Raw genomic sequence first — 19,425 nt, 5'->3', positions numbered from 1 at the left:
TAGATACTGGTTTCTTTCTGTGACTGCTCTACACTAAATAATTTATGGCTTTTTGCTGTATGTTTGGTGAATTTGCAAAGAAGTGAATTTTAGATAGCAATAGGGATGAAATTGATATAATGAAGCCTTCTATAAATGTAATCCTTATTTTATTTTGATTTTTTTTTTGGTAAACTGTCTTTATAGTTGAAAATATATACATATATTTCTTCAATTATATATATATATATATATATAGGCGTAGGAGTGGCTGTGTGGTAAGTAGCTTGCTTACCAACCACATGGTTCCGGGTTCAGTCCCACTGCGTGGCACCTTGGGCAAGTGTCTTCTACTATAGCCTCGGGCCGGCCAAAGCCTTGTGAGTGGATTTGGTAGACGGAAACTGAAAGAAGCCCGTCGTATATATGTATATATATATATATATATATATATATATATATATGTATGTGTGTGTATATGTTTGTGTGTCTGTGTCCCCCCAACATCGCTTGACAACCGATGGTGGTGTGTTTAGGTCCCCGTAACTTAGTGGTTCGGCAAAATAGACTGATAGAATAAGTATTTGGCATCCAAAGAATAAGTCCTGGGGTCGATTTGCTCGACTAAAAAGAGGCGGTGCTCCAGCATAGCCGCAGTCAAATGACTGAAACAAGTAAAAGCGTATATATATATATATATATATATATATATATTAGAATATTAGAATCATAAAACCATGGATTGACTCATTTTAAGAAATTCATTTAAACTTGGAAATGAAATAGTTAATAAATTACACTACTACTACTACTACTACTACTACTACTACTACGACTACCACCACTGTTTCTAGCTTAGGTATAGAACCAGCAATGATGAAGGTGGTGGGTGAGTACTTGAGACTGTCAATTCCAATATTTGACTACTGCTTTATTTTACTGATCCTGAAAAGATGGAACTCGGAATGTAGAAAAGATTATTATTATTATTATTATTATTATTATTAGAATGTTTTCAGATAGGTACACATAATTTCTGGCTTTCATTATTTGTTTTATATTTTTAACAGTCGTGTTTCCACTGACAAGAATTTTTTTAAATAAAAATAAAAAAAAGTTGTTAAAACCAAAAATGCCTTTGTTTTATTTTGCTTCATTTCAATGTTTCCATTGAGTTTTTTTTTAATTTTTTTTTTTTATGAGAATATCTACTAAAGTACATTTGTTAGTGCTGCAGATCTTCATTAAGGGTACATGTGTCTGTGGAGTACTCAGCCAGTTGCACGTTAATTTCATGAGCAGGCTGTTCCATTGATTAGATCAACTGGAACACTTATTGTTGACAACCAGAGGAGCTGCCATCGACCACGATTGAATGGTGCTTTTTACGTGCCACCAGCATGGAAGCCAGTCAAAGTGGCACTGGCATTGGCCACATTTGGTTGGTGCTTTTTACATGCTACTGGCACGGGGCTCACAACTACAATTTCCATTTGATTTGATTTTGATATTGCTGATGTTGATGTACTTGATTCAATGGATCTCCTCAAGCATGGCATGTTGCCCTACGATCCAAGGTACTTTTGAGTAGGCTGGTTATGCGACACAAGTGTAGGTTACAGCTATGGACTCACTTTATTTGCCAGGTCTTCTCAGTCACAGCATACCTCCGGAGGTCTCAGTCTTTTGTCATTGCCTCTGTGAGGTCCAACGTTCAAAGGTCATGCTTCACCACCTTATCCCATGTCTTCCTGGGTCTCCCTCTACCCCGAACTCCTTCCACTGTTTGGGAGTGGCACTTCTTCACACAGCTCTGCTCATCCATCCGTCCACAGTACATGACCATACCAACACAAATGTCTCTCTTGCATGCCACATCCAATTCTTCTTATGTCTAACATTTCTCTCAAGGCACTTACATTCTGTCATGTGTACACACTGACATCACACATCCAGCAGATCATGCTAAAAATGTTGGATTTTAAGAACTTGAGTTAGTTTGAGCGCTAATCTAGTTCTTATCTATTCTATGCTTTTTTGACATAGTCTCCCTCATTGCACATTCACTCATTATATACAAATGCCATCATGAAAATAGCTATTTGCTGGGTTTTGCATCAGGATATTTTTGGGATTCATTCTCTTACCATATTTTTGTTGAAATATGTTAACTTTGTTTCACTTAATTTTGAAAATAACAAAACATTTAGTAAAATTACTTTGTTATTATGAAACTGTTGTTTGAAACATTAATTAACATGAAATTTTAATGAAAGGTTTTTTAATTTAGATCACTTTAAACCAGGAAGTTTGTATCATAGAAACAGGGATGGATTCAAGAGGGTTGGTATCAAAAGCATTAAGCATCTTGAAAAAGAACTGCATTTTTTGAAAAAAAATGTCTTCCTTTTAAACTATTAACAACATGTGTAAGGAAGTGTGTGGAGTAAGAAGTATGTTAGCCTCAAAACAAGTCAACAACCTGATTTTGATTCCAGGTTGTAATTATTCAAGAAGGCTTGGCTCTCACAACTTCCTATCCTAATTCCAAAGTAAATTTGAGACCTTTAGCTTCTGCAAGAAAATCATAACTAGAAAGCTAATTATATCAGAAGGTTCTTAAGTCTTCTGATACCATTCCATCTAAGACTATCTCTGATATCTTATGAACTGCTTTGAATTACCCACATTAAAAAAAAAAATGTTTTTTCTATATCTAAATTAAAATTTCAACTGAAATCTAATTAAAAGAATGATAGCATAAGATATTGATAAATAAATCTTCCACCATGCTAGAATCTTTATTGATGTTGTGTTCCAAACATCAGACATACCTTTTGATATTAATCCATCTGAGACTTCCTAGTTCTATGATAGATACTTTCTATTTTACAGCTCTCTGAATTAAAACTTTCCATCAAGCTTAGCTGGTTGAAACTTCGAAGTCACTGCCAACAACATTTTTGTTTCAGAACAATATATATAAAGACACACACTAACTCACCAAGAGCTTTTTCCTCAACTATATAAATAAATAAATAACAGATGGGGTGTGATTTGATTTGAAACGAATGTAACTTAATATAAACAATATAAATAAGCAAAAATAAGCCAAAGAATAAAGAATTAAAAAGTTTCCATAAAGGGTTAGCCATGTTTCTATTATTATTTATTTACTTTTTGCTGGTGGATACTTTCATTGTTCTGATAAAAATGGTAACGCTATTGAAATATATCATTACCATTTTTACACCATAACCACGTTTATTTTGCAAACAAGTTGTAATGTCTTTTTTTTTTTTTAATCCTGTTTTAAACTTGACAGTATATTCATTGTTCAGTTGACTGAAATACTTTTGAATAATATGTAATCTGTTGGTGTATTTTAGAAAAGGATTTTAATTAGAATTTTTAATTAAATTATGTCATCTCGAATTATTAAATTTTTTATTCAAACCTTTTTGTAATAATAGCTTGTTTAAAATAATGAAGTAATTGTTCAGAATTCTTAATTAAAATAATATATATATGTGTCCTGCAGTGTTTGTTGATGCAAGTTTAGAGGAATGGTTATATTACTTGCCTTTGTGGAGGCGCAATGGCCCAGTGGTTAGGGCAGCGGACTCGCGGTCATAGGATCGCGGTTTTGATTCCCAGACCGGGCGTTGTGAGTGTTTATTGAGCGAAAACACCAAAAACGCCACGAGGCTCCTGCAGGGGATGGTGGCGAACCCTGCTGTACTCTTTCACCACAACTTTCTCTCACTCTTACTTCCTGTTTCTGTTGTGCCTGTAATTCAAAGGGTCAGCCTTTTCACACTGTGTCACGCTGAATATCCCCGAGAACTACATTAAGGGTACATGTGTCTGTGGAGTGCTCAGCCACTTGCACGTTAATTTCACGAGCAGGCTGTTCCGTTGATTGGATCAACTGGTACCCTCGTCATTGTAAGCAACGGAGTGCCAACAACATAATTGCCTTTGCACAGCTTCTAACGCTGGAGATGTACTACAGTGTCAGCTGTTCACTACCAGTGAACTAAGGTAACACCTCTTATTTTTTGAGTACCTTCAGGAGTATTTGAGCGGGTCCAAGCAGTGCTGTTTGCACATGCTCCACCCTTATTGCAGTTTTAATCTTTATACTGCATACAGTATTTGTATATAGAGAGATAAAGGCAGGTTCTGTGTGTTTGTATTCATATACGTAAGAGGTAGTTATGTTTAACCGTTAACATCACTTGGAATTGCAGCAGGAAGAAAATGCATCCAGTCACTTTGGTTGCACCATCCAAAAGCTATAGATTTAATTCTCCCACAATGAAACACAACATACGCCATCCAGTGGCCAATGGATGAGACAACTTGTTTCAAGGAAGGTAACTGTCTAACCCCCTCCCCCCTCCTGCAAGACTTGAAGTCTTTTGTTCTTTGTGCATGCAGGTTTGAGGTAACTGTCTACAATGTAATCGACTAGTCTCCTCCCCCAAAACTTGAGGCCTTGTGCCTATAATAGAAAAGATTACTATTATTACTATGTGGTGCCTGGTGCAGCCTTCTGGCTTGCCAGCCCTCAGTCAAACCGTCCAACCTATGCCAGCATGGAAAGTTGATGTTAAACAACAACAACAACAACAACAATTATTATTATTATTATTATTATTATTATTATTATTATTATTATTATTATTATTATTATTATTATTATTATTATTGTTGTTGTTGTTGCAAGCTGGCAGAGTCATTAGCACATCAGACAAAATCTTTCGCAACGTTTCTTCCAGCTCTTTATGTTCTGAGTTCATATTCTGCCAAGGTCAACCTTACATTTCATCCTTCTGAGGTCAAAAATTTGGCACCAGTTGAGCACCAGAGTTGATGTAATCAACTGGCAAAATCATTAGCAAACCAAACAAAATGCTTAGCAGCATTTTGTCCATCTTTATGCTCTGAGTTCAAATTCTGCTAGGGTCTACTTTGCCATTCATTCTTTCAAGGTCAATAAAATATATACCAGTTGATCACTGGGGTTGATGTAATCACCTTATCCCTTCCCTGAACTTGCTGGCTTTGTGCCAAAATTTGGAATCATTATTATCAGGCAAGTTGGCAGAATCGCTAGCACACCGGGCAAAATGCTTAGCAGCATTTTGTCTGCCGCTACATTCTGGGTTCAAATTCCACCGAGGTCAACTTTGCCTTTCATCCTTTTTTTATTTTGGCGAGGGGTGGGGTCAATGAAATAAGTACCAGTTACGCACTGGGGTTGATATAATCAACTAGTCCCGCTCTCCCCAAAATTTTCAAGGCCTTGTGCTTAGAGTAGAAATTATTATTGTGATAATGATGATGATGATGACATGTGACAGTCACTTTAGTGTGGTGATCATGAATAACGATTTGGTTCTGTTACAAGAATGTTTTTTTAAAACTTTACTTGTATTATAAAATGAACTTAGCATTAGCAAATACAGTTCTAAGTGGGTGGGGTGACTATTATGACACATGGAACACTATTAGACTACTTGTTGTAGGACTTAAACAAAGGAACTACCTCAGTCAATTCCCCACCATGACTAGCAAAGTCTCACGTACTCAGCTATTTGCTGAGTTTCTTTTATTTCTGGCAAGTAATTCACATTGTTAGGCTTTGTTCCTTGTTTGTTTCAGTGTAAATTTCATATCAGGAGTTTAATATCTGACCACCCACCTTCCATAATCCCTACCACTCACCTTTTGTTTTTCTTTCTTTCTTTCTTTCTTTCTTTTTTTGAAGACTGTCAGATAAAGAATACCTCTGCCTCTTCCTTCTCACCATCATCACTACCATCCTTATTATCATCATCATGGCAATCATTTCCTTACTCTCCTTCATCATCATCATCCTCACAGCTACCACCACCACCACCAATGACAACAACACCACCACTACCACCATTACTGTTATCATCACCAACACAATCACTATCACCACCACCACTATCATCATCATCATTATCATCATCATCATCATCATCATCATCATCATTCTCTTTTTTCTCATCATCTTCACCACCACCAACACCACCACCACAACCATTCATTGTTTTTGTATAAACCCTATTAAATACTACTTACTAAAATTAGTTGAATCACACATGAAGAATAATAGTACTTTTGTCATTTCTAATGACAAAATAAAATTTCTCAAGAAATTAACAGGTTTGACAAGATTAATTATTTTAAAACACATTATTTTAAACAATAAACCTTTAAATAGTTTGATTATATTACTAGCTGCAAAGCCAGGAATGTTTGTAATGATCTGGGTTTTTTTTTTTTTTTCAATATTAATTTAGGTGCAAGTATGGTTGTGTGATAAAGCAGTTTGTTTCCTGAGCACATGGTCCCGGGTTCAGATTTAAAAAAAAAAACTGCAGAAAGAAGTGACTTTACAAATGAATAATTATAATTCAAACAATTATTTCTAATTTAGGTACAAGACCAGAAATCTCCAATCAACTCTGTAAAATTGGGGAATAAAAGATGAAGCTGGCCTTGGCTGGATTTGAACTTAGAACATAAAATGCTGGAAAAAATATTACAATAGGCGTAGGAGTGGCTGTGTGGTAAATAGCTCGCTTACCAACCACATGGCTCCGGGTTCAGTCCCACTGCGTGGCACCTTGGGCAAGAGTCTTCTACTATAGCCTCGGGCCGACCAAAGCCTTGTGAGTGGATTTGGTAGACGGAAACTGAAAGAAGCCTGTCGTATATATGTATATATATATATATATATATATATATATATATATATATATATATATATATATATATATATATGTGTGTGTGTGTGTGTGTGTGTGTGTGTATGCGTACCTGTTTGTGTGTATGCGTACCTGTTTGTGTGTCTATGTTTGTCCCCCCCCAGCATCGCTTGACAACCAATGCTGGTGTGTTAATGTCCCCGTAACTTAGCAGTTCTGCAAAAGAGACCGATAGAATAAGTACTAGGCTTACAAAGAATAAGTCCTGCTGTCAATTTGTTCTACTAAAGGCTATGCTCTAGCATGGCCACAATCAAATGACTGAAACAAATAAAAAAAAAAAAATAGAGTAAGCCATACAGGGTGGCCCAAAAGTAGGTTTACAGTTATTCAACTATCTCTTTCGCATTCATATATTAACAATTTAGATCTTGATTATAAAAAAAATATGAAACCATTATTCTATGCTAATTTAGTTAATTATAAGATAGAAATTTAAATGTAATAAAATGTTTTAAAGGAAATTTAAATTGCCTACATGATAACTGTAAACCTACTTTTGGGCCACCCTGTATATTCCGATACTGTAATGATTCTGTCCATTCATTTACCCTTAAATAGTAATTTCCGATTGAAACATGAAGCCAACAATTTTGAGAGAAAGTCGACCTCAGCAGAATTGGAACTCAGAGGGTATGAAACCAGAACAAAAAACCAAAAGCATTTTGTCTAATGCTCTGACAATTTTGCCAATCCACCACCCACATAATAATAATAATAACAATAATAATAATAATAATAATAATAATAATAATAATAATAATAATAACGACAACAACAACAAAATAATATGAAAAGCCTTGAAAATGTTGTGAAGATGATTTTGGCTAACTTCCAAGTACATATCAAAATAAACACGGGTAAAAAGTATTGCTAACAGGTGTCAACAATAAAGAAGAACTGAGCTAAAATCTTTATCTGCTTCAGTATCTCCGTCTTATCTTGGCTGTCATATCATGATGAAGTAATAAGTTAATTTGTTTTAAGCCAATCATTTATATATGTATGTGTGTACATTCCATCTAAAAATGTTCAACTGTAATTCTCAAGAAATTACGAATATTTTAAATAATTCTTTCTCTCTCTCTACACATACAATATGTCTCTCTCTGCCTGCCCGTCAGTCCATCTGTCTTTCTGTCTGTCTGTCTCCCATCCTCTCTCTCTCTCTCTCTCTCTCTCTCTCTCTCTCTCTCTCTCTATATATATATATATATATATATATATATATATATATATATATATATATATATTATTTTGTTTAAAAGAGTTCCAACACTGTCTGTTTTTTATGTTTTATTTATATTCCTGCAGAACCAATGTGGGGTATAGAATATGGAATATACAATATATAATATAATATACAATATATAATATAAAATAAAAATGGATGGCACCATGAAATAAAGTATTGAATGTAGATGAAATATTGAGTGTTCAATATAAAGGATCAAATATATAAATATAAATATATAAAGGCGACTCGAGTTTCAGGGCTATTTCCCTTCGTCATGGCCGGTATGACAGACTATATATATATACACACACACAAACACAGATAGATAAATAGATAGATTAGTTACAAGATTCATTAGAATCTAAGGATATCGCCAAGTAGGACGCCAGGGCTGGTTGGGTACCATAGCATTGAGTTAGGTAAAACAATTAATGAAAAATATTAACCATTTCATGTTAAAATAAGCATAAAATGATATTTTATGGGGTGTCTATTTACTTCTATCAAGCGTGCTTGCGTGCGTGTGTGTATAAGTGAAGGCGCATGGCTCAGTGGTTAGAGCGTCGGGCTCACAATCATGAGGTAGTGAGTTCGATTCCCGGATCATGCTGTGTGTTGTGTTCTTGTGCAAAACACTTTACTTCACGTTGCTCCAGTTCACTCACCTGTAGAAATGAGTAACGACGTCCCTGGTGTCAAGCTGTATCGGCTTTTGTGTTTCCCTTGAATAATATCGTTGGCGTGTAGAGGGGAGGCTGGTATGCATGGGCAACTGCTGGTCTTCCATAAACTGTCTTGAGCGGACTTGTGCGTCGGAGGGGAACTTTCTAAGTGCAATCCAATGGTCATTCAGGACAGAAGGTGGGGGTCTTCACCCTTCATATATACGTATGTCTGTGTGTATCGTCAGTGGATCAAATAACCGAAAAAGAGCACACTCTATGTATATTATTCTTTTGCTTACAAATTAACTGACCGTAACGGTTTTCTACCTCCAGTTTGAAGAGAAGTTATATGCCCGCGGCAAGAGATGGTGAATCATATTAACTTAATGGTTGTCGTTGTCAAACGGTATGTGGTTCGATTCCCGCAAGCAATTTTGTCCTCTTTTTTTTTCTATTTTACGAGTCTATAAAGCTGAGCGCCTTATGGATGGGAAACTATTACTCTTTACTCTCTTTCACTCTTTTACTTGTTTCAGTCATTTGACTGCGGCAATGCTGGAGCACCGCCTTTAGTCGAGCAAATCGACCCCAGGACTTATTCTTTGTAAGCCTAGTACTTATTCTATCGGTCTCTTTTGCCGAACCGCTAATGTTACGGAGACGCAAACACACCAACATCAGTTGTCAAGTGATGTTGGGGGGACAAACACAGACACACAAACACACATATATATATATATATATACATATATATACGACGGGCTTTTTTTTTCAGTTTTCGTCTACCAAATCCACTCACAAGGTTTTAGAAATTCACTCACAAGGCTTTAGAAAGACACGCAATGGGACTGAACCCGGAACCATGTGGTTGGTAAGCAAGATACTTACCACACAGCCACTACTGGTCTAGGTGGTTAAGTTTTAGATGAGCATAACACAGGATAAAAAAAAAGGACAAAATCGCTTGCGGGAATCGAACCACGTACCGTTTGACAACCATTAAGTTAATATGATTCACCATCTCCTACCATCGAGTGTAGCACAATTACCGTTGTTTATCAGTATTTGCATCAAACAAACTTTGTTAATATTTTTCAACAGCCTCTTAACCCTTCCCCCGCCACCTGAGAGGTTGTGCCGGTGTTATCAACATAACCTAGTAGCCTAGTTTCCCATTTTGTGTGTGTGTGTGTGTGTGTACATGTATATATATATATATATATATATATATATACATAAACGCACACACAAACGCGCGCGCACAGTCGTACGTTCGTTAGTTGAATGCACATGAAGGCTTATACATTCTCTCTTGCCAGCTGGTGTGTTGATATTGTAAGTGGTGAGTTAAAATAATTGGGCATCTGCACAAGAAAATCCCATATAATGTGTGTGTGTGTGTCTATGTGTATCTGTGTGTGTGCGTGTACATTTATGCGTGAGTGTATTTTTTAACTGGAGCTTCATATGAATGTAGAACTAATAGTCAACTAGATTTGTTTACGTTCTACCGACTCGTCCCTCACCAGCCCGATCGATGTGATAAATGAATAAAGGAAGCGACTCGAGTTAAGTGTAAAAACTATTGAATAAAAATAGTAACGATATATAACATTTTGATGTTATTGTCTAAAGCTATCAGTCACTCGTTCGTTTGTCTTGCTGAAGGATAAATGATAAAAAATATGAATTTTTTATTCCTGTTAACTGAATGAAAAGTTGCAATATAATACACAGCCTAAAATCGTCCATCTACTGTAATTTATAATTTAGTAAAAAATGTTAGTATCTGGTCAGTCAGTAGTTCGGCCGATAGATTTTCCTTTAAAAAGGAAATGTTAAAAAGAATCGAGAGTTTAGTGGTAAAAATAATTACATTAATAATACTAATTCTCAGGCATATAAAAATAGAAAACGTTGTCATTTGGCTTAATGTTCCATTCAGTCTCAATGTAAGTACATATATTGCTAAATATTTCTCTTACTTATTAGATAAACAGTTTTTTTAAAGAGAATCATAAATACAATTTTCTTCTTGTAATAGAAATAATGTTAAATTTAGCTCCAGCTGTACATATAATTTTACAACTGAAATAACAAACATCAATAGTAAAATAAATATTAATGCAAACTTTCGAGATCTAGTATAGAAACGGATGGTTTTACTGATCTCATACACACACACACACACAAAAACCCGTTTTTCATCGGCTGAATACAGGTAAAAATTAGAACTTCTTAAGAACAAGTTCATTTTGCCAGATGACACTACCAACCCAGATTCATAAAGTTTCTATGAATAATATCAAGGAGAATTGATTGCAATTCATTTTATTGCATAATTCTACAATTGTTTCATCGGCATTTTACCAGATTATTACTGCAATATTATATAAAAGATATTGCAGTAATAACATTCTGGTGAAATTTCGATGAAACAATTGTAGAATTACACCATCTATTCATCCAGCCATACATGTATACATGCATACACGTGTATATAAGATATCTTTCTCTACATACATACGTACACACACACACAAATTCAGTCACACACACACACACACACACACACACACACACACACACACACACACACACACACACACACACACACAATATTAGCGACAGAAGCAGTATCAATACTGAATGGCATCTTTATATACTACTCAATTAGGATGTATTGTTAGGACGCCGTATTACTGCGGTATTCGCCTTAAGAGATCCTCTCACGTAGCACTATGAGAAGATCTCATATGAGAGGATCCATATGAGAGGATCTCTCAAGGCGAACATTATAGTACTATTACCGCTTTTTGATAATACATCAACGTTAAGTTGTACTCATACGCGCACGCGCGCATACACTTGCATATAACACAAAATGAGGACAAATTCTTTAATTTGTGCAAAGGATTAATAGAAGCACTTATCACATAATAAAACAAATATGTTTTCTGAGGTTGTTAGCTTTCAACACTTCCATCGTCATTACATCCGCACATCGCGATGCGGTTCTGAAGTTCTAGAAATACATTTTGCAGATGATTATTTGGTATACTCTAATTCACATTAATTATTCTTGCCTGGAAGTCATTTATAAAACCAAATTTAATTGAATGTATGTGTTTGTATGTGTGTGTATATATGTGTGTATGTGTGCATGTGTGTGTGTACATACATACATATACATACACACATATACATTACACATATTCTATATATAAATATATTAATGCTCCCTAGTGTAAATGGTCTTAATTTCGCAAGGTAATCATACAGTATATCATATTATCTATCTATCCATCTATCTATCTATTTTATTTCTTTATTGCCCACAAGGGGCTAAGCATAGAGGGGACAAACAAGGACAGGCAAAGGGGTTAAGTCGATTACATCGACCCTAGTGCGTAACTGGTACTTAATTTATAGACCCCGAAAGGATGAAAGGCAAAGTCGACCTCGGCGGAATTTGAACTCAGAACGTAACGGCAGACGAAATACCGCTAAGCATTTAACCCGGCGTGTTAACGTTTCTGCCAGCTCGCCGCCCATCTATCTATCTATCTATCTATCTATCTATCTATCTATCTATCTATCTATCTGCCTGTCTGTCTGTCTGTCTGTCTGTCTATCTATCTATCTATCTATCTATCTATCTATCTATCTATCTATCTATCTATCTATCTATCTATCATTATAAGTATGTTTATGTATACACACACATATACACAACACACACACAAATACACACACATGTACATATGTATAATACATTAATGCTATTTTTTATGTCGAGTTATATAAACAACACAATTTAACATTAAACTGAACTGTTATTACTCAATACTTTTAAGTAGAATACATGTTCATTAAACAAGAAAAACTGTTGACAATGACTTTGTAGTGTGTGTGTGTATGCGTGGGTGTGTTTGGGTGCGTGTTTGTGTTTGGGTGTGTTTGTGTTTGGTGTGTGTGCATGTGTGTATGTGTGTGTGTGTGTTTGGATGTATGTTTGTGTGTGTGTTTGTGTGCGTGTGTATGTTTGTGTTTGGCTCTGTGTGCATGTATAATGTGTGTGTGTTTATCTATGTGTGTTTGTGTGTGTGTGTTTGTGTGTTTGTGTGTGTGGTTGCATGCGTGTGTTAGTGTGTGTGTGTGTGTGTGTGTGTGTGTGTGTGAAGGCGCGTAGCTTATTAGTTAGGGCATTTGGTCCGTGCTAGTGAAGTCGGAGTCTGATTCCAGATGGTGCGTTGTGTCCTTGAGCGAGACACTTTATTTTACGTTGCTCCAACTGGCCAAAAAGAGTTGTACATGTAATTCAAAGGGCTAGCCACATCACATTGTGCACCACGATGAATCGCCATGAGAACTACGTTAAGGGTATGTGTGTCTGTGGAGTGCTCATCCACTTGCACGTTAATTGCCTGATGGTACCTATGTCTACAAAAGATCAAATGGAAAACTGTCCAGTCTGTCCCCACTGAGGATGGAGACCAAAGTACGCAAAGTACTCACTAAGGACCCATCAGCCGGGACTGCCATTCACATGTGGGTTTTTGCATATGATGCAGCACTGGCAACACAATCGGAGGGGTAACTGTAACGCACCATGAACAGTCTCACAAGAGCTTGTCAAGATGTCAGCTTCACCATCAGTTTGAAGAAGAGTGCTGGGTCAAGGTCTTGGGCACTCTCCTACCATCAGAATTAATAAGAGCGAACTAGAGGCAGTTCACGAGTTTACATGCCTCGGCTCCACCATCATGACAACCTTTCTTAAGATACGTTATATTAGAAGAGCTGCATCAACACTACTTGGATTGACGGCGTGAGGTTGGGAGAAGAGTAAGCTTACGGCACACACCACGATGGAGCTTGCGTCCTTAACACATTGTTGTATGGCTGTGAGATCCGGAGCATCTACTTCATACAGATACGGCGTCTCAATCCCTTCCACCTACGCAGCCTGACACAGATTCTGAACCTCAAGAGGACTGGAATACCCGAATCATCAACAATGAGGTTTTGGGTCATGCACGCAGTTACCGAACCTCCTCATCCTATTAGAACAACGATATGTTCATTACTGTGCCCTGTGTCTTGTACAATTCATGTCAAATTGGAAGATCCCCAAATACTTGCTATATGGTGAACATGCTTCCGTTAAGAGAACACAAGGATGACACCCATCCTCGTTGGCAAGATCGACATGAAGTATCTTTAGATGCACATTGAAAAGTGGGAGAACATTGCTGATGATCGCTCTCGCTGGAGACTGAAACCAGAGAAGGGTTTAAAAAGACGAGAGGTGAGGCAGGCTGAGGATTATTGGTGCAAAAAAAAAAAGTAGATTTCACGGAAAAGACCAGGACAAGATTAACGGACACCGCATTCAAGTGTAAACAGTACCACCAGGACTGCCACTCACATGTGAGTTTTTACAGTCACAACAGATGCTTTTGGCCAACAAGACCAAAACAAGTCTTTCTAGGTGCAGGCACATGATTTCACGAGACTAACAGATATCCCTTCCATTAAATATAAGACGTATATATCTGCCCCGCTGGAAGGGACACCAGTCTGTTGCAGGATTACTTACTTTTGCTAGCTGAGTGAATTGGAGCAACATGAAATGAAGTGTTTTGCTCATGAACACAATACATCTCCCAGTTCAGGAATTGAAACCATAATCTTACGATCATGAGTTCGACACTCTAACTACTAAGTAACGCACCACCGCACACACACATACGTGTGTGTGTACGTGTGTGTGTGTACGTGTGTGTGTGTGTGTTTGTGTGTGTGTGTGTGTATGTGTGTGTGTGTAACGTATGCATTGGGCTGGTCTCCCGGTCTCCTTACCAGTCTTAGAGGACCTGTAAAGAGTTATCAACACCGTCTTCCTCTTACTAAAATATGATGAAATAAAATACAGCAAAATATAGTACAAGGAGCCACTTATTTATTATGATAAGTTGATGATATTAATTATTTCACGAAAAAAGTAACTCAAGAAAGAAAAAAAAAAACAGAGAGAAAGAAAAAGCAACAGGTGACAGACACGTCTGCTGCCCTTGTTCTTGTCAAAGCGAGATATTGAACTCAAAATTTCTTTCATCTGCATTATGTTCTTTAATTCTTACGAATTAGCTCGCGCTATTTTCTTCTGACCCCGTTTACTATTCAAATGCTGGTAAACAAGAAATTCTATATTGCCTTTAATAATTACTTTTGATGATTTCAATTAAGATGTGATTATAATAGAGAATCCAAGCTTCTGCGTTCATTGTTTACTTTGTCTTTATGTTCTTGCTTAGAACCTAAACGAAAATAAATTAAAGTGGAAAATATTAATGAATAACCTCCGGCAAACTGCCACTAAAAATATTGGAACAGCAAATTTAAAACTTCAACTTAACACAAACACAACAACGAATCGTAAAATATAAACACATCCCGGTTGAAAACAAAATAATAGTATTAATAAAAAGAATATTTTCTTAGATATACACTTCACAAACATCGTAAATAACTCCAACCTACGCGTTATCAATGTATGAACATATTAGGTTAGTTGTTTTATGAAGTTTCCTCTTCTTGTTTCTTATCAGATACTCATTAGGAATTTTTTTAAAGTCTCTGTCAATCTATTAATCACAAAAACGGCATCCAATCTACAGCTGGGATAATTGAATGATTTATAGATGCTCATGTGTCAGTTTGGAATTTAATTGAAGTTTAATGAAGATAACGAAGAAAATAGACTACGCGCGCGCGCGCGTGCACACATACACACATATGTACGGATGTATATGTATGTACATATGTGCGAGAGTAAATGTTTTCCGTTCTCTAGTCCGAAAAAAAGAAGGAGCGAACACGTTGTCAAAATGAATTTTCTACCATGAGGGCTGCAGCGAAATATCTCTCTTTTTTCAGTTCAGGAAGGCATTTGGATCGTGTGAGTTTTGTTTTTTTAAGAATAATCTATATATATTAAGTGAAGCGTTAAATACTTTTTGTATGTAAACCAGTAGATCTAGTTTCTGAAGTTACTAGATTTGTTATGTATACAAACAGATCGACTGCTTATTTCTCTGGTGCTGGTCAAGGAACGTTGACACCTCTGATGAAAACCCAATAAGGCTCGAAAATTGATTAAGGTTGTTCGTCACTTTTTTAATAATCTTCGAAGTACTTAAATTAGTTTGTAAGTTTATATATATATACATATATGTATATATACATATATATATACATATATATATATATATATACATATATGTATATATATACATATATGATGGCCGTCCACTCGTGACCGAGGAAGACCATTGCTGACCTTCAGGAACATTGTACGCTCTAGGACTAACTTATATTTTGCATTTGCGGCTCCGTTGGTGACTAATGAGCCCTGCCCTTGACAAGCATACACGACTGCAAACATTGCAGACCAGGCTTTCCCCATTCACTATATATATATATATATATATATATATATATGTGTGTGTGTGTGTGTGTGTGTGTGTGTGTGTGTGTGTGTATGTATGTATATGTATGTATGTATGTGTGTATATATATATATATATATATATATATATATATATATATATATATATATATATATATATATATATATGTATGTATGTATGTATGTATGTATGCATTTATGTATTTATTTTAGCACGCACACACACACACAAACATGTATGTATAACTTAATCTCATTTCTGTTTCTCTTTGCTGTAGTCGCTTTTACTTTTATTGAGCTCTCTGCTAATCACTCTACACAAAAGAAATATGTTCAATATGATTGCGAAGTATTTTATTTTTTTTACAATCTCTTTTACTTACTTTTTATATGCGTGTGCGTGCGTGCGTGATATAAAATAGGATGAATGTTGTTGGTGTCTTTTCCAAGGTCACCAGCTCAATAATTAAAACATCTTCTACTGAAAACAGAATCAAGCCAACGATTGCCAGAATAAATAAATAAATAAATAAATAAATAAATAAATCCTTTAACATGCTCTTCGTTATTTAAAATGAAATGAAGGCCACGTTTTCGTCTACCATCTTTGTGAAGGTTGTTTCTTTTGACTTTGTGATAATGCTCTTTAAACGTCTTATCTGAGATTACGGATCGTACATTAAAAGCTGCCAAGAAACTAATGCCTATTATTAGAAGCATTATTAAGTTATATCAAGTTTGACTATAATACTCCATTAACCCCATAACATCGGTTGACGTTAAATTTACGTGCGCTGTGTACTCGCTTTGAATCAGACGACAAAAATGTACGCAGCCCTACCTGTTGCGGTTTTGCATCTGTTTGTGTATCAGTTGATATAAAATACCCGCTATCACTCACGGAATCGATAATAAAGGCTACTGCAAATTTCAAGGAATCTGATAGGTTTGTTAGACTTTTCATGTAAATATTTCCAACTTAGTGCGAGACTTCATTACCATAATAGTATAGAAACAGTTTTGGTGGTGACACCACCAATTTCTCTATGACTTCCTATCAAATTTGTACACGTTCAGCAAATTCTTCTGGTCCTTCACAGAATTTACAGTCGCATCCAGCTACGCCAGTTTCGTTGAATTTAGGGTCCTCGCAGTGATGACAGTTTACATAAATAAGAGGTATACGCTTTAAAGCGGTTGACGTAAATATACGCCGAACCGTTGTCGTGCGCTAATTATTGGTCTCGGCCGAGATGATTACCGGCAGTGCAACCTAGTTACCTGATAAAATAAAAACCGTTGACATAGGGTTAACAACAGCCTTCTCCTTTTGAAACCGAGAAAGCAAATATTAGAATATTCTTTTCTACTCTAGGCACAAGGCCCGAAATTTTGGGGGAGGGAGCCAGTCGCTTAGGTCGACCTCAGTACGCAACTGGTACTTATTTAATCGACCCCGAAAGGATGAAAGGCAAAGTCGACCTAGACGGAATTTGAACTCAGAACGTAGCGGCAAATGAAATACTGGTAAGCATTTCGCCCGGCGTGCTAACGTTTTTTATTTCTTCATTGCCCACAGGGGGCTAAGCAAAGAGGGGACAAACAAGGACAGACAAAGGGATTAAGTCGATTACATCGACCCCAGTGCGTAACTGGTACTTAATTTATCGACCCCGAAAGGATGAAAGGCAAAGTCGACCTCGGCGGAATTTGAACTCAGAACGTAACGGCAGACGAAATACCGCTAAACATTTCGCCTGGCATGCTAACGTTTCTGCCAGTATACAATATACAATATCGTGGGGTTGTTGATTGAAGATATTGTGTCTACTGGGGGTTTGTACTGTTTGTCAAGTCACAACAAGGACCTCAGACAGTACTTTACGCAATATGCGTGCAGTTCCAAGTAATGCTGACATTTGCAATACATCTAGATTGTAGGGTATTTCTAAGGTTTTCAGATAGGGTGATATTAAACCCAATGCTCCAATGATAATAGGGACAACATTTATGCTCGAATCTCGTAGCTGCCACATCTTAGCAATCTCAATTCTCAGGTTTCTATATTTATCAACTTTTTCTCTTTCTTTCATGATGACGTGTTGATCTCTTTGCACTGATAAGTCGATTATTAGGCACTTATGTTTGTCCCTCCTATATCCAGCCTTCGGTGCTCTAACACTTTGTCTGTCTGGAAATCAATGTACCAGAGGATTTTTGCTTTCCCCTTTTCGTCCATTAGCTTTCCTGGTGTATGTTGGTACCAAAGACCCGTACCTTCATAACCATACTTACGGCATAGTGGAGGTTTTGGGCTACTTTGTCGTGTCTATGCTTGTACTCTTTCTGCGCAAAACTTTCACAAGCACTAACAATGTAGGTCACACTTTCGACCCTCTTCCCACAAATTCTGCAGAGGTCCGATGCACTCGTGTGGTATATATTCTTTTTCACTGAGTTGGTATTCAATACCTGGTCCTGGGCCGCGATGATTAGACTTTCAGTATTCTTTTTTGGATCACTCTTGCTGAGACACCTCCATGATGCTCCCTTGTCTTTTAATTTGTTGGTTTCACGGTGGAACTGACCATGTAATTCCATACGGAGTAGGGCTTCTTCTCTCTCGTTGGCTGTTCTTGTTTGGAATTCATGAGCATTCTCAAGTCCATTTTTGTTAACTCCTTCTGCACTAGCAGCATACTGTAGCAGGTTTTCTTTGCTGTTTACCAAATATTCCGCCATGATAAATATTAGCTATATTTGTTCCTATAATGAAGACGAATTTGACGACTAGCAACTTTTCGGTATGCTCCTAGCTGACGAGACATAAGGAAGTCGAGACACCAGATGTCCCACAGTCCCCTGCGCTGATGAATCCAGTGTGTTATGAACATACATTCATCGCAAAGAAGAAGAAGCCGTTCTGTGACGGTATCCAACAGCGATTAACACATTCACCTTCGAACGTATTAAGAATAAATATGCTAGTCATCGTTATGTTAGATTTCTTTATCATAAAATGAGCAGAGAAAGAATAATGGAATGCATACGGTGTCAAAGCATGTAGATAAAGTAGTTGACAGGGAGGGAAAATGTTTCTGAACTGTTCAAAATGATAATTGTGAGGATCAGCTATAAGCACACTTCTGTTACAATGGCGGACGTCTCACACAGAGACAGATGACGCAGATAAGCATCTGAAATATGAGGTTCAAACAACAGCTTCCGCCAACACCCGTCACCAAAGTGAGCCAACAATGAAAG

The 19,425-nt window shown here is 36.7% G+C and overlaps 1 long non-coding RNA gene across 1 annotated transcript in view; it reads right to left on the bottom strand.

Annotated features, from left to right (window-relative positions):
• Positions 1-14,622: 14,622 nt before the first annotated feature.
• Positions 14,623-19,425, bottom strand: part of LOC106883828 (uncharacterized) — a 56,889-nt gene continuing 52,086 nt past the window's right edge. The window contains exon 5 of the long non-coding RNA XR_001411164.3: positions 14,623-15,010. This is a non-coding gene — a long non-coding RNA (uncharacterized LOC106883828). The remainder of the gene's footprint in view (positions 15,011-19,425) is intronic.

This window comes from Octopus bimaculoides, chromosome 6 (assembly GCF_046866305.1).
Source record: "Octopus bimaculoides isolate indiv1 chromosome 6, ASM4686630v1, whole genome shotgun sequence".
NCBI lineage: Eukaryota > Metazoa > Mollusca > Cephalopoda > Octopoda > Octopodidae > Octopus > Octopus bimaculoides.
Note: the sequence above shows the minus strand (reverse complement) of the source record. Positions and strands in the feature narration are given on the sequence as shown.